The following is a 12,395-nucleotide window of genomic DNA, read 5'->3' on the forward strand; positions in this document are numbered from 1 at the left end:
ATAAAAAAAAAACACAAAATGAAAGTTAATTTGCATAAATACTTTTACAGTTCATTTCACTCTGGAGAAGAAATGCACCCCTTTTTTAAAATGATGACTGACAACATAAAATTGCATTCGATTAAAAAATCATGATTCGTATTCCTCTCTCAACTTTTTTTTGTTATTGTTTTTGTACATGGTGAAGGTGGAAATAATGAACTCGGATGAATAATAACAATAAGCCATCTGGTTTATTTTGAAGTTGCTTAGTAAAGAAATGTTATCAGCTGGCTGTTATGATACAGTACATACCTAGAGTGATTTACCAATCTTAATAAGAGTGCATATTACCACGGAGGGGGGAAAGTCGTCGCACTGTAATCGATCATTACTACTATTCTGACTGCACTTGTCTAACACTCTTTAAGTGTTTTACCTGTCAGAAGAGACTCTCCAAAAAAGTAAATAAAAAATAAAGTGTAAAAATAGAAAGTGAAGTTCTAGTAAAGAAAGCAGCACTTCAATGCACTGTTGCCCACAGCATCATCAACATACAGAAACACGACGAATGAACGAGAGGAATAGAGATCGATGACGAATATGACGACGACAAACTATGTTCGCATTTCACGGTCCCCACATTATCGAGAACTATTTCTAACGTACGCCCCACGTAGCTGCTAACGACATCTAAAGAGTGAAATGTAACGAGCAAAATCGCTTTTCTTGTGACCGACAGAGTATGGATTTCTATGCTGCAATCAACAAGAGTCGTCCTCATGTCAAATAGTGTTATTTATATTATATTATATGAGGTGATCCTTGTATCCACAAACGTTCCAGATACAACTGTACAAATACTTGCTTTCATCTTAGTATGTAACATATTTCTAATTATAAATAATTCATTTATTCTGGCTATCTCTATATCTGTAATAGTACTGGTCTCATTCTAGTTTTGCTTGCTTGTTCTATAGTCTTCTGGTTAACTGGGTCTCATCTTTATGTTCTACTGCAGCTGTTTAATGGCTTCTTGGTTATGGTTCTATCTCTGCTGTTATGGTTCTTAGTCTTCTATTTAACATTGTTTCTTAGCTTATGCTTGTTCTATAGGTCTCTTTATACTTGGGTCTTCTTAGTTTGTTATTGTTAGGTTTGTGTTACTGAGTCTCTCTCTAGTTCTACTGCAGCTGTTCTATAGGTCTCTCTGGTTTACACTGGGTCTCATCTCTGTTCTTCTATCTCTACTATACAGCTACTACAGAGCATAGCAAAGAGCAATACAGTAATGAGATGTGGTCAAAACAGATGAATCTATCACACATATACTGTGTATATTTCTCTATATCCTATTTCAGATGATGACCCATGATGAGAGACAGCATGACAGCATCTCTCAGGTGAACACCAGTAACGTCTCACCTGCACAGCATCTCTCAGGTGAACACCAGTAACGTCTCCCCTGACAGCATCTCTCAGGTGAAACACTAGTACGTCTCCCCCTGACAGCATCTCTCAGGTGAAACACCAGTAACGTCTCCCTGACAGCATTCTCAGGTGAAACACCAGTAACGTTTCCCCTGACAGCATCTCTCAGGTGAAACACTAGTAAGTCTCCACTGACAAGCATCTCTCAGGTGAAACACGGTAGTCTCCACCTGACAGCATCTCTCAGGTGAAACACTAGTAACGTCTCCCCCTGACAGCATCTCTCAGTGAAACACCCGGTAACGTCTCCACTGAAAGTCTCTCAGGTGACACTAGTAATTGTCTCCCCTGACAGCATCTTCACAGATCAGCGGAGTACATATAAATTTAGCTATGGTACAGGAAGGAAGCCCTAGAAAACTGAACTGATTTATTTTAGGCATAGTCATTTAATAACTCTACCTACTGTAATATTACCTCAATTACCGATACTACGCCTGATAGCTAACTCGCGTATACTCCTGTATATAGCCTTCACTACATCTGTACCGATCCCTGTATAGTAGCCATCCCGATTGACTCGTACGGATCCCGCCTGTATATAGCTCGCATTGACTAACCATGACCGTACCCCGATGTATATTAGCCTCTCCATTGACTCTTACCGGTACCCTGTATAATAGCCTCCCAGTTGATCTGTACCGGTACCCCTGTATATAAGCCTCCACATTGACTCTTACGTACCTGTATATACCATCTCACATTGACTCTTACCGGGTACCCCTGTATATAGCCCCACATTGATATGTCCACTGTATTATATAGCCCCCCACATTGACTCTGTACTGACCTGTACTCCATGCTCTAGTACCGGTCCTATAGCTTATGACCTCTGTATCGATACCCCCTGTATATACCTCCGCATGATCGGTAGGTCCCCTTTATACCCTGTATATATCACTGACATCGTACCCTGATATATAGCCTCCACATTGGACTCTGTATGGTACCCCTGTATATAGCTCCACAATTGACTCTGTACGGTATCGCTGTTTGCCACCAATTTGACTCTTGTACTGGTACCCCTGTATATAGCCTCCACTTGACTCGTGTACCGGTATCCCCTGTATATAGCTCCACATGATCGTACCGGTACCCCTGTATATAGCCCCACTTGGATCTGTAGGCAGTGCCTTGGTATGTTTATGTATCTGTGTGGTTTTTGTCCCAGGCAGCACTTCAGCTGGTGTCACATCAGATGTCCCCCACTGTCATTCTCTGGTGCCAGGCGTAGCTAATCTAACTTTATATAGCAGTACACACAATACACACTACAGCCTAGCAAACTTTTCAATAGAGGCAGCTAATCCCAAAGAGCCACACGATCACCTGAACCTTAACTTCGATCATGGCCAGTCAAGAGGTACAAATGTAAACACACACCAGGGGTTTCCGTTATGAGAATGTGGCGCCAGACATTTGACCGGCAGCATTTCAATTTTACTGGACATTTGAGAGAAATGTACCTGACCCATACGTAACCTGATTAGGGCATCCACCCCACAGTTCTCAGAACGACAAATATCATTTTAGATTATGTTAATTAATCTTAACAGAACATGCAAGTCGAGGATGCAATGACGTGTGTCCGTACAGCCCACTTTGAAGAAGTTCCCATAACTGTCGAGTAACAAGACGAGTAACGAACAGCAAAAAAAAACACTAGCTTATGCATAGGCGGTGTGTGAGTTTCAGGTTTGAGGAAACATATTTTCACCATAAAAAAAAAAACACACCTTTATAATAAAGTATTCCATGCATCATCTCATTTACAGACTTATGTAAGATAGCCTACTATTTGTGATGAGTAGATTTGATCATGTTGGTTAATAAATATAACCAGGGCTCATACAGACAGTGGCCAGTCAAAATCAAGGACTTTTTCAAACACTAACATTTATTTTTAAAGGATCATCAAAAAAATGTATTTTTTATTTTTAATAGTTCCTATTATGCAATTGTTTCTAGTCGCCACCAGATGGCAGTGTATCGCCACCAGATGGCAGTGTATCGCCACAACCTCATGGGGAAAAACATCACAACCTTTACAAGTTCTACTCAATGTGTTTCACTACTTATTTACTACATACACGAGTGGTCAGGACCGATGATGTTACAGGAACTCAGTCAAATCTTTYAAGTTGTTGTTTWTATATTTTTTGTTCAGTGTACATGGTGATATTAAAATTGTCTTTATTTATTTCACAACACTTTTTTAGGTCCCACTGGCTGCCCCAACACATAATGACATGAATGTAAATTCTGACAGTGTAAAAAGGCCCTCAGGTTGATCCTAAAATGCTGTATTCTAAACCAATTTGAAGAGAAACTAATTGCTGTTTGATAAGATTAAAGATTCTCTCATGGGACACTATTTACATTTTAGGGGACCCACATGGTTCCAGACCCCAAGTTTGTGAACCAGTGTAGCTACAAACCTCTCCCCTGCCTGCTTCAATACTTCTCTCTCTCTGTTAGAACCTCTCTCCCTGCTTGCTTCAATGATCCTCTCTCTGTGTAGAACCTCTCTCCCTGCTTGCTTCAATGCTTCCTCTCTCTGTGTAGAACCTCTCTCCCTGCTTGCTTCAATGCTTCCTCTCTCTGTGTAGAATCTCTCTCCCTGCTTGCTTCAATGCTTCCTCTCTCTGTGTAGAAACCTCTCTCCTGCTTGCTTCAATGCTTCCCTCTCTGTAGAACCTCTCTCCCTGCTTGCTTCAATGCTTCCTCTCTCTGTGTAGAATCTCTCTCCCTGCTTGCTTCAATGCTTCCTCTCTCTGTGTAGAACCTCTCTCCCTGCTTGCTTCAATGCTTCCTCTCTCTGTGTATCTCCTTTGCCTCCTTCATTGCAGCCTGTCTCACTACTCTCTGTAAAGCAAAGTTATTTTGTTATGAGAACTTATAGTAGCCCACATTTTGATTATAGCTAGCTTAATTTCAGTCACCTACTCCTGCTGAGGTCAGGCTCTGTACAACGTTAGCTTCTAGCCGCCATCCTTCTAGCCAGCGAGTTATAACTAGCTACCTGGCTAACAGCCAGAGCCCTGGTCTTGAACAGACGAGCTAGCTAGACATCTGACTTAAATTCCAGCGACTATTTACCAGTTGTACACGTATTCTCCATGAGTCAAGGGGTTTTTGATTGAGGAATGTTTGTTGACACAAAAGGAGTCGAAGGATGTAAACTCCCAAAAGATACTTACTATAGCAGTTTGCACGGATCCATACATCTATGGGTTCCTCATCCTACGAAACTACACTTCGAGTTACGCTTCCACAGGCGTTTGAGCATGCTAGATAGATAATTAGCACAGGTTAATTGCCTCTTGTCTTCCATAAACCAGCGCTGTAACATGACCGTGTGTAACACTAACCCTATCAAGGTGTGTGTCAATTTAACCTTTTTTCCCCCCCTCTGAAATGCATTTCACGTCGATATGAAAGATATGCTTCCAAAACCGTACCGTAAATGATACCGTAAAATCTTCAGACCGACACGTCGGGGATCTTAACTGAACTCCACCTTACAGAAGACACCATCGTCCAATGACTTGTGTGAGCTGAGAGTCTCGATAAAGGGCTAACTAGCAGCTCGATACTAGCATGTTAGATAGCAATGTGTGGCTGTCAGCCAAGGGAAGTCTTCAGGTAAACAAATATAATACCACTATTTGCTAAAATGGCAATTTACAAGAAGAAAAAAAAAAGTTCTGAAATAAATGCAGATGCGGCAYCATGACATTCACATGAGCCATTTCGCTAAGCTAACGTTGAATATTGAACATAAACTAGCACGCTAACGTAATTATCAAGGAATGAGGTCAGTTGTCCGTCGTTCTCGCTAGCCCCAAGTACAAAACTTTTAACACACGACAAGAGACAAAACACCTATTTTCACTTAGTCATGTGTCTTACCTTGTTTTCACTAACGCTGTCGGGATCCGCTCCTCTTCCTCTCATCCTTAACTCAGTCATGTCTTTCTCCTTATAGTTGACTCAACACATAAAACTCAAACCTGGAGAAAACAAGTTACGAGGATTTTCGGCTACCATGAAATAACCGTCCGTTTCTGCAATATTGATGTATATTGTGACAGATCATTAACAAAAGTAGGAACCTTCTCGCAACCGAATGTGTGCATTTGTTTATCACCGCAGTTGTCGCTGGTTGTCTGCGAAGCTTGTTTGGTGGCGCTGCGGTGAACGACCAGCCTATCCGAAGTCTCTTTCTGACTGACTCAACGGGGGAGTTCTATTAACGTGAACCGCGGGTGCACTGATTTATGTCCCGTGAAACGGCAAATGTGGTAAAGGAGGAGCGCCCTCTAAAATCGAATAGTAATCTGCGACGCTTGGTCATGTTGTTAATAAAGCAGCATGGTGCGTCCAGAATTATACAACATATATTTTCCATAAAATCAATCAGTGGGAAGGCATTTTTTAAATATTTTTTTAAGTAATCACTTTTGCATGTGAAAACAGAATCCTACTCATTACTCCACGTGCTTTGTCTAGAATTGGCTACCTCATTTTTGTTTTGAGCCAATTTCGCCACGGCCTATGACCAGGGGACCTGGCTCACCCCCGGGAGGCAGTTCTGTTCCAAAACAAATGCAATCACTGGGGTAACCCGAGCATGATAATCGAATCCCCTCAATACTGGCTTGAAATAGCACTGCTTCTTCCGCTCTGCAGTGGGGGGGGGGAGAGGCGACACAACAGCGCAGATGGTAATACAAAGATAGGACCTCATTGTTAGCACTATTGCATTTTCTGTGAAGTTATTTTTTCCTGTTGATAGCCTATCATCACGTGACCTTTAGTGAACGTGTATGTAAATTGTGCTTTTCATTTATCGAAGTGTAAATTAATCCTGACGCCAAAGAGTTGGACATCTACTCTTCTCAAAATGTTCTACTAATAAACATAAAGGAGAAACCCCTTTTTATGTTCCAGAAAGTACCCTTTGCACCCCACAAATAATCATTTTAAGAACCCCTGGGATGAAAACAGTTCCATATAGAAGGATGCATTGCAGAACCCTTGTCCCTGTAGCCTGGTAGTTAGAGCTTTGGCCCAATAATCGGAATCGGCTAGATCGAATCCCCGAGCTGACAAGGTAAAACATATTTTGTTCTGCCCCTGAACAAGGCAGTTAACCCACTGTTCCCCGGGGCGCCGAAGATGTGGAAGTCGATTAAGGCAGCCCCCCCCCCCCCCCACGCACCTCTCTGATTCAGAGGGTTTGGGTTAAATGTGGAAGACACATTTCAGTTGGACAACTGACTATGTATCTCCCTTTTCCATTTACAATAACACATTTAGAACACCCTTACTCCCCTCAAACCAGGATATAGGATAAACCAGTGCTATATATTTTTTTATTTAATTTAACATTTATTTAACTAGCGACGCTTGGCCAATTGTGCGCTGCACTACGGGACTCCCAATCACGGCTGGATGTGATAGAGCCTGGATTCAAACCAGGGACTGCAGTGACACCTCTTGCACTGAGGAGGCAGTGCCTTAGACCGCTGTGCAACTCGGGAGCCCTTTATATTACATTCTAAAGTAAATATGGCTCTGGGATCAGCGTGTGTRAACATAACAGCAGCATTGGTTTATGTAACAGTATAACTTTACGTCGTCCCCTCGCCCCGACACGGGCGCGAACCAGGGACCCTCTGCACACATCAACAACGGTCGCCCACGAAGCATCGTTACCCACTGAAACGCTACTAGCGCGTACCCGCTAACTAGCTAGCCATTTCACATCCGTTACATTTACATACATACATTTCCAATAAAAGACACATACACGCAGCTCTAATTGGTGGTAAACAGCAAGTATTTAATGAAATTATACGTACCAGATCTATTGTATTATTGTTACAGTTTCTGTAAGGGTTATTGTACGGTTCTTCTCATTGTTGTACTGAACACATATATACAATGAACATTCAGCTATCATCACAGATTGCACACTAGATACTGTAGTAATGCAGTCTAATACAAGACCGACAAAATAATACATTATTTAAATTTGATCAGTTCTTATTTTTTTTCCCTCATAAAGAATAGAAAAAGGCCACCCAGAGTTGGGGGCACATCTCCAGCACTCCCATCGTAACTGTACACCGACCTATCGCTTCGGGGGTTAATCATGGCTTAAAAAAAACAACTCATAAGACTGACAAATGCGTTGAAAAAAAAAAAATGAACGAAAACAAAACAAATTAACAAAAAAGAATGCAGTTAAAACATGTACAATGCAACTGGACACTAAGTCAGTTGTGTTAATCCACACAGGACACGTAACAACTTCCTGACATAAAAATTAAAAAAAAACACAAAATGAAAGTTAATATTTGCATAAATACTTTATACAGTTCATTTCACTCTGGAGAAGAAATGCACCCTTTTCTTTAAAATGATAGCCTGACAACATAAAATTGCATTCGATTAAAAAAATCATGATTCGTATTCCTCTCTCAACTTTTTTTGTTATTGTTTTTGTACATGGTGAAGGTGGAAATAATGAACTCGGATGAATAATAACAATAAGCCATCTGGTTTATTTTGAAGTTGCTTAGTAACAGACATGTTATCAGCTGGCTGTTATGATACAGTACATACCTAGAGTGATTTACCAATCTTAATAAGAGTGCATATTACCACGGAGGGGGGGAAAGTCGTCGCACTGTAATCGATCATTAACTACTCATTGACTGCACTTGTCTAACAGCTCTTTAAGTGTTTTACCTGTCAGAAGAGACTCTCCAAAAAAGTAAAATAAAAAATAAAGTGTAAAAATAGAAAGTGAAGTTCTAGTAAAGAAAGCAGCACTTCAATGCACTGTTGCCCACAGCATCATCAACATACAGAACACGACGAATGAACGAGGAGGGAATAGAGATCGATGACGAATCATGACGACGACAAACTATGTTCGCATTTCACGGTCCCCACATATACATCGAGAACTATTTCTAACGTACGCCGCCACGTAGCTAGCTAACGACATCTAAAGAGTGAAATGTAACGAGCAAAATCGCTTTTCTTGTGACCGACAGAGTGGATTTCATGCTGCAATCAACTACAGAGATCGTCCTCAGTCAAATAGTGTATATATATATATATATATCGAGGTGATCCTTGTATCCACAAACGTTCCAGATACAACTGTACAACATACCTTGCTTTCATCTTAGTAAATGTAAAACACCTACAACATTTTAGATTATATCTCACTAACCCACACTACTGGGTCTCATCTCTAGTTCTACTGCAGCTGTTCTATAGGTCTCTCTGGTTAACTGGGTCTCATCTCTAGTTCTACTGCAGCTCAGTGTTAGGTATAGAGGTCTCTCTGGTTACTGGTCTATCTTGAGTTCTAGACTGCAGCTGTTTTATAGGTTCTCTGGTTAACTGTGTCTCATCTCTATTTACTGCAGCTGTTTCTATAGGTCTCTCTTGGTTAACGTGGGTCTCATCTCTAGTTCTACTGCAGCTGTTTAATGAGGTCTCTCTGTTAACTGGTCTCATCTCTAGTTCTACTGCAGCTGTTCTATAGGTCTCTTGGTTAACTGGGTCTATCATCTAGTTTACTGCAGCTGTTCTATAGGTCTTCTGGTTAACTGAGTCTCATCTCTAGTTCTATGCGCTGTCTTAGGTCTCTCTGGTGTAACTGGGTCTCATCTTAGTTCTTCTATCTCTACTATACAGCGCTACTACAGTAGCGATAGCAAGAGCAATACAGTAATGAGATGTGGTCAAAACAGATGAATCTATCACACATATACTGTGTATATTCTCTATATCCTATTTCAGATGATGAACCATGATGAGAGACAGCATGAAGCATCTCTCAGGGAAACAGTAACTTCCACCTGACAGCATCTCTCAGGTGAAACACCAGTAACGTCTCCCCTACAGCATCTCTCAGGTGAAACACGTAAGTACGTCTCCCACTGACAGCATCTCTCAGGTGAAACACCAGTAACGTCTCCCCCTGACAGCATCTCTCAGGTGAAACACCAGTAACGTCTCCCCTGACAGCATCTCTCAGGTGAAACACTAGTAACGTCTCCACCTGACAGCATCTCTCAGGTGAAACACCGGTAACGTCTCCACCTGACAGCATCTCTCAGGTGAAACACTAGTAACGTTCCCCCTGACAGCATCTCTCAGGTGAAACACCGGTAACGTCTCACTGAAGCATCTCTCAGGTGAAACACTAGTAATTGTCTCCTGACAGCATCTCTCACGATGACGGAGGTATCTAATAATTGCTATGGTAACAGGAAGGAACCGCCTAGAAACTGAACTGTTTATTATCTATGCTAGTCACTTTAATAACTCTACTATGTACCTATTACCTTCAATACCTCGACTAACCGTTACCCCCTGTATATAGCCCTCACATGACTCTGTATCGACCGAGTACCCGACTGTACCCCTGTATATAGCCTCCATTGACTCTGTACCGGTACTCCCGTATATCCTCATTGATTGAACGGACCCTGTATATAGCCTCCGCCATTGACTCTGTACGGTCACCGCTGTATATAGCCTCCGCATGTTGACTCTACCTCATCCCGCCGTACATTGATATAGCCTCCATGACGTCGTTACCTCACCATATCGCACGTCCTGGGACTAATTAGCCTCCACATTGACTCTGTGCTTAGGTACGCCTGTATATAGCCCCCACACATTGACTCTGTACTGGTACCCCCTGTATATAGCCTCCACATTGACTCTGTACCGTACCCCCTGTATATCTCCTCATGTGACTCGTATCGATACCCCCTGTATATACGCTCCGATTGACTCTGTACCGGTACCCCTGCTATGTATATAGCCTCCACGTTGACTCTATACCGGTACCCCTGTATATATCCCATGACTCTGTACTGGTACCCCCTGTTATATAGCCCACATTGACTCTGTACCGGTATCCCTGTATATAGCCCACACTTGACTCTGTACCGGTACCCCGTCTGTATATACGCCTCACATTGACTCTGTACCGTACCCCCTGTATATAGCCTCCACATTGACTCTGTACGGTACCCGCCTGTATATAGCCATCCACATTGACTCTGTACCGGTCCCCCTGTATAGCCTCCACATTGACTCTTGTACCGGTACCCCTGTAATATAGCCTCCACGTTGAGCTCTGTACCGGTACCCCCTGTATATAGCTCCAGTCTGACTCATGTACGTACCTCCTTATAATAGATCACATTGACTCTGTACCGGTACCCCCTGTATATAGCCTCCACGTTGACTCTGTACCGGTACCCCCTTTTATATAACCTCGCTATTGTTATTTTACTGCTGCTCTTTAATTATTTGTTACTTTTATGCCTTTATTTTTTTTTACTTAACAATTTTGTTTTACTTAACACTTATTTATTTATTAAAACTGCTTTGTTGGTTAAGTGCTTGGAAGTAACCATTTCACACGGTAAGATCTACACCTGTTGTATTCGGCGCATGTGACAAATAACATTGGATTTGATCTGATATTTTCTCCTGTCTTGATCAACAACAATAACATAATCTGGGACCTAAACTGGGGGGGGGGGGGTTACGTGTTCCAAACTAAAGCCTGCATGGTAGATAAAGATCGACACGGTTAAGATCATCATACATACTACTCAGCGTTACACAACGTGATATATATCAAAAACAATTTGGCAAAAAAATAACAAAAAACATGACGCAATCTCACTTTAATGGCAATCGCTTGACACTGTGGGCAACTCACAAATCAAATTCACACATTGTAAAAAAAATTATAATAATTATATAAAGAAATGAAGAAGTCATTGCATAACTAGAAACTGTAATGTCAACCCACAAACACTTATTATTATTATTATCCTAACATTCATAGTCCTCCATCATTATCATCGTCCACATCCCAAATAGCACCCTATTCTCTATAGTGGACTGCTCTTTGCACCCTATTCTCATAGGACTCTGGTCAAAAGTAGTGCACTACATAGGGAATAGGGTGCCGTGTGGAACGTAGCGGTTCTCATTCCCTCTGAGCTTCCGTGACATTATAGACGAACATTACACACATTCCTTTAGTTTTTAAAGCCGGGAGTGATTAGTCACAATTACTTTTTTTGTCCTCAACAACCATTAATATTATTTTTTTTCCCTCCCCCTCCTGCTCGTTAAAAATGTCAATGTTAAGTATTTACAATATAAACAAGTTTTGAACTGAAGGACTTTCCCCTTCCTGTTGGTCTCTAAGATCTAAAGGTGATACACGGAGGAAGGAGCTGAGGGTCAGCGTTTTATTTTGCGACTGTGAAAGAAAGCGAGAAATGAGATTGTTAACGAACCCTCCTCCTCTCCTCTCCTCTCCTCTCCTCTCCTCACACTCTTCTCTCTCTTATTTGATAGGCTTTTTCTATCCATCCGTCCGTCCGTCGTCCCCCCCCCCCATCGTCTTCATACTAAACTAACTACCACAGTTACGAAAACAATCGCCACAGTTCAAATCGGTGATCCCTTTTAGTCTATGTCAGTCAGTGCGTTACATGTGGTTACTGGACAGGTGTGTGTAGAGGGGTGCACAGGTGGGTATTTTTAGGGGAGGTGGGGAGAGAGAGAGAAACGGGTAAACATAGGCTTTTCCGCTGTAGTGGTGTGGGAACCAGGACCTTGGTTAGTTTCTGCATCCGTCCTCGGGCGTGCGCTCGTGCTGCAGGTTAATAGTAACAGTTCTGAAAGACCTCACGGGGATGAGATCTTCAGCGTTGATCTCAGACTGGGAACACTACACCTGAGAGAAGAGAGAGAAGAGAGGAGAGACAAGAGAGAGAGAGACAGAGACAGAGAGACAGAGAGAGAGAGACAGAGAGAGAGACAGAGAGACACGAGAGAGAGAGAGAGAGAGAGAGAGC

General features: G+C 42.0%; 1 long non-coding RNA gene across 1 annotated transcript; it reads right to left on the reverse strand.

Annotated features, from left to right (window-relative positions):
- Positions 1-1,150: 1,150 nt before the first annotated feature.
- On the reverse strand, positions 1,151-8,964 carry LOC139025306 (uncharacterized). The gene is made up of 3 exons (XR_011476879.1): positions 8,950-8,964; positions 8,723-8,834; positions 1,151-1,189 (listed from the first exon to the last, which is right to left on the reverse strand). It is a non-coding gene; the product is annotated as an uncharacterized lncRNA (long non-coding RNA).
- Positions 8,965-12,395: the final 3,431 nt, after the last annotated feature.

This window comes from Salvelinus sp. IW2-2015, unplaced genomic scaffold, assembly GCF_002910315.2.
Source record: "Salvelinus sp. IW2-2015 unplaced genomic scaffold, ASM291031v2 Un_scaffold2486, whole genome shotgun sequence".
Classification (NCBI taxonomy): Eukaryota; Metazoa; Chordata; class Actinopteri; order Salmoniformes; family Salmonidae; genus Salvelinus; species Salvelinus sp. IW2-2015.